Below are 5276 nucleotides of genomic sequence, written 5' to 3' on the forward strand. Positions count from 1 at the left end.
ATCCCCAAAGAAAACATCTTTGGTCTGTGGACAACTGATCTTTCCTTTCATAAAAAGGTTTGAGGTTTGGATTGGGTACAAATTTAGGCCATCCAGTCAGTGTGAGATCCAAGACCTTTGACAGGATAGGGTCACGTCTGATCTCCTCTGCAATGTCTTTTCCTGAGACAGGCAGTTCCTCCACATGAGAGATCAGAAATTCTCCTTCCTGCTCCTCCTCTGAAGGACCATGATTGCATGGAAGTCGGGATAATGTGTCTGCATTTGCATGGTCACAGGAACGACGGTACTGTATAGTCATAGGCCTAGAGAAGCAACGCCCATCGTTGCATTCGTAATGCAGCCAGAGTTGGAACTGAGGACGTTGGTCCCAATATGGCCAAAAGTGGTTTTTGATCTGTCAGTAACACACATTTTCTTCCATATAAATACTTATGGAATTTCTTTACACCGAAAATTATGCTCAAAGATTCCTTTTCTATTTGAGCACAATTTCGCTCACTAGGTGTCAGAGTCCGTGATGCAAAGGTAATTGGTTGCTCTTCTCCTGACGGAAAGATGTGTGAAATGACTGCACCCACACCATATGGTGAGGCGTCACAGGCAAGTCGGAGAGGTTTTCCTGGATCATAATGTGCAAGGCACTTACTGTTCAGTAGCTGTTTTTTGCAGGCTTTGAATGCCTCTTCACAATTTGGTGACCAATTCCATTTTGTGTCTGCTTGCAAAAGCTGGTGCAGAGGGTGCAATGTTGAAAGGTTGGCCACAAACTTTCCATAGTAATTTAGTAATCCTAAGAATGACCTTAACTCTGAGACATTCCTTGGAGCTGGTGCATTTATGATTGCTTCCACTTTGTCTTCTGTAGGGTGCAAACCCTGCTCATCTATCCTGTACCCCAAGTATTCTACTGAGTCTTGGAGGAAAGCACACTTTGCGAGTTTCATCCTCAGTCCATGCTTCTCTAGCCTGGCCATCACCTGATCCAGTACTGCTAGATGTGCTTCTTCAGTAGATGCAGACACTAAGATGTCATCCATAAAACAGACCACATTGTCTATGCTTTGCAGTATCTGGTCCATTGTGTGCTGAAAAACAGCCGGAGCTGTTGAAACACCGTAGGCCAGGCGGTGATAACGGAAAAGACCCTTGTGTGTGTTACTGCTCTGACTCAAGATCTAGAGGTAACTGTTGGTATGCAAATGACATCAAGTTTGCTAAACACTTTACCTCCTGCTAGAGTGGCAAAAAGATCCTCAGTGTTTGGCAGTGGATATTCTTCAGGGAGTATAAAATGGTTAACAGTAACTTTGTAATCACCGCACAATCTGACAGAGCCATCCTTCTTGGAAACTACTACAATAGGTGCTGCCCAATCACTTCGTTCCACCTGAGTGATGATTTCATTTCTTTGTAGTCGCTGCAACTCTTTCTCCACAGCTTCTCTCAGAGCATATGGGACAGGTCGCGGCTTATGGAATATTGGTTTACTATCTCGCTGAACTCGAATTCTAGCTTGGAAATCTCTAATCTTTCCATAACCGTCTTTAAAAAGATCCTTATGCTTGTCCAATATAGCTTTGAGAGTACTGATTTACTGTCTCCTGTTTTAGACTGAAAATGTTACCCCAGTCAAGCTTGCTGTAGGGTGCAAGGGGCATTCAATCAGGAGCTCTTTGTATACAGATTCTGGAATTAGAGAGACAGATGCACCAGTATCGATCTGCATGGTTACTATCTTCCCTGAGAGTTCCAGTTGCTGAAATAGTCCATCTTTCTGTCCTTGAGCAGTATAAACTGTAAAAAGTTCAAATGCATCATCAGAAGCACTTAATTCGTCAGTCGTAGCTGTCACTAACTGGGCTTTACCTGCTTGTTTACTGCTTTTGCAGACCTTATACAAATGGCCTGTTTTACCACATGCATGACATACTGCAGTGCAGAAATGGCATTCATGTGGCTGATGACCCTCTCTAACGCAACGATGGCATGTCATTTTTTGTCTGGCTGAAGAGCACTGTGCCAATCTACTCAATGCTTTCTGTGGTTTGCCCGTCTGTCTTCCCCGTGAAAAAATGGCAACATTGTGAACACCAGCACTGGAATGGTCAGCACGCTCTGTCAACTCTTTTGAAAGAGCAATTTCACAGGCCTGTTTGAAATTCAAATCCTTCTCAGATAAGAGGTGTTTGCGGTAAGCTTCACCTGACATACCACAGACAAACTGATCCCTCAGTGCATCATTGCGGAACTGGCCAAACTCGTGTGCTAGCAAGCCTTTTCAGGTCAACAATATAGTCTGTTAACCTTTCACCTTCTTTCTGATATCGTCTGTGAAATCTGAAGCGTTCAGCGATCAATATTGGTTTTGGCTTAAAATGCAGAGACAATGTTTCAGACATTTCTTTAAATGTAAGTTCTGTCACTTTCCTTGGTTGACTCAAATTCTTCAGAAGTCCATACTCTGTGGGACCCAAGACACCCAGGAACATGACAGCTTTCTTTTCTGCTGCAATGTCATTTGCTGCAAGCCATCTTTCAAATCGTTCTAAGTAAGTTTCAAAATCTTCTTTTTTACTTTCAATTTCAGGAACTCTGCCAATCATTGCCATTTTGTTGTCACTTTAATTTGTGTTTATCACCTCCGTGCAATTCAGAATTTTGTTTTTCACAGTTTATTTTCTCCCATATCTGTTGTCTTGTACTTGCGATTTCTCCATGAAGTACTAAGGATGGCCTTAGTGTTTTTTATGGAAAAAGAAAGAGAGAGAGACACGGAGGTATAACGTACGGCGTCTATACTGTATTTTCTCTTAAACTCTTTTTCTCAGCCTGACGCTGATACAACACACAGGGCATGTGCAATGAATATACCGTAATACATGTAACACCAATATACCACACAATCTCTGCTGGGCCTTTTTCAAAACTGAGTCTATGTGGGTCTCCCACTTCAGGTCCTGTGAGATTATAGAGCCCAGGAACTTGAATTACTCCACTGCTGCCACAGTGCTGTTCAGAATGGTGAGTGGGCTTAATGCTGTGGTGTTCCTCCTAAAGTCCACTATCATCTACACTGTTTTAAGCATGTTCAGCTCAATGTAGTTTTGACTGCACCAGATGGCCAGCTGTTCAAACTCTCTTCTGTATGCAGACTCATTGTCATCTTGGATGAGGCCGATGACTGTTGTGTCATCTGCAAAGTTCAGGAGCTTAAAAGAGGGGTCCACCTCAATTGTGTAGAGCGAGAAGAGTAGTGGGGAGAGTACACATCCCTGGTGGGCATAGGCGGAAATCGCGGGGGGTCAACCTAGAATGATATTTTAGGGTTGTCTCCCCTAAAATATCATTAAAATATGTGTATTGTAAATAATATAATGATATATTAAATTAAAATACATTTCTTATAATAATTGTTTAAGAAATAAAATAATACAAATGTAAATGGGGCAACAACAAAAAACCCCTTGGTGTCCCCTTCAAAAATTGCTCTTGAGAATTGTTATGTTTATTGCCCCCCCAACATTTTGATGAAATTTTCGCCCCTGCTGGTGGGTGGGGCGACAGGCAACAGTGCTGTTTGTACATGTGCTGGAGGGGAATTTCCCCACTCTCACTAGCTGCTGCCTGTCTGTCAGAAAGCTGGTGATCCACTGACAGATAGAGGCAGGAACAGAGAGCTGGGTTAATTTAGTCCATTGGAGAAAGGGGTTGATGGTGTTAAAAGCCAAACTGAAGTCAATAAATATTCTTGTACAAGTTCCTGGTCTGTCTAGATGTTGAAGTATGTAGTGCAGTACTATATTGACTGCATCATCCACAAACCTGTTAGCTCGATTTAAGGAAACTGTAGGTGATCCAGAAAGGGTTCAGTGATGTCCTTCAGGTGGGCCAACACCAGTCTGAAGGACATCACTGAACCCTTTCTGGATCCCTTGCAGTTTTTCAGAAATGTAGAAGCAAGCCATCATGTTCCTCTCTCACAGATCAAAAGGGATACTTGCTGTCTCTCACTATTTAACCTACATATTATACATATTGACCACATGGTGGCACCAAGGCATCAAACAATATTGTCTCATCTAGTCATTCATTAGTCTGCAAATATACTTCTTGGGCTGTAAGTGTGTCCCATTTCACAAATGTACAAAACCACAAGCTCATTTACAAAGATCTGCTGTGGAGAGCTTTTTGCACAAATAAATTCCCTGAAGTCTGCATTCTGGTCATGTTTAAAAACTTTTTTTATTACCATAGCACATTAGATGGCGTGGGAGTGAAATTTCAAATTAGTATAAGTGGTCAGACAAATGGGGTGCAGGGTATAGAGTTTGCAGGTGTTTATACTTTCTTATCAAGTTTTTTTGCCTGGTGCCCTTACCCTCCAGCTCAGGTTAAAGGGGCACTGCAGAAAGTGAGAGTGTTTGAATTAAATATTAAATGTATTTATACTGGAATATCAAGTAGCTATAGCATAATGTACTTGAGTAATAGTAAATGTTTTCACATTTCCTTGTACTTTTGTATTAAAAAGTGATCGATTTAGAATTTGATGTTTAGCTTTTGAAGTTAGGAGATATTGAAGAGAGTATCTAATTAAAATAACTGTCATGCACAAACAACACAACCTAACGAAGGCATTAGCCGCAACGCGTATGTGTATCTGTCACCAATTTTACTTCTAACAGCCATGATTTAATAAAGGCTTTTTAACTTTTCTACACAATTCGAGTGCCTTGGAACATTTTATTTTTTGTTTTTGAGCTTAGGCCTAATTATCCCAAGCAACCAAAGAGCACCGAGATTTTACACCCTGTGCAGCACTTCTTTTGCATTCTTTGCAGATACAACACAAAGCAACATGTTGAATTAAAATGCTCTCAATGGTATCATCATTGATGTAATCTAGGAAACATCAGATGTTCAACATAATCCAGTATCCTCAAAATTGATAAACTCAAAATTCATCTGATTTTATAAATATTTTACATTTGAATATGGTTGATTATACACTGATATTTTTTGTTCAAATTCAAGTCAAGCTGGTCTATCTTTTGCAATGTATATAATTAAAATATATTGCTTTAGGACAAAGTCAGCCGTATCTGATGAGATAATTGTGCCCAAATGATGTCATTTAATTGACATACAAAGGAGAGGTTTAAAAATGAAAAAAAAAAAAATAAATAAATAAATGAAGGTTTAAAATGCACTTTATATTCTGGAGGTCTAAACGATATTGTAGGAGAAAACTATTATTTTTGCTTTGGAAATGT

Source organism: Xyrauchen texanus, chromosome 22, assembly GCF_025860055.1.
Source record: "Xyrauchen texanus isolate HMW12.3.18 chromosome 22, RBS_HiC_50CHRs, whole genome shotgun sequence".
Taxonomy (NCBI): domain Eukaryota; kingdom Metazoa; phylum Chordata; class Actinopteri; order Cypriniformes; family Catostomidae; genus Xyrauchen; species Xyrauchen texanus.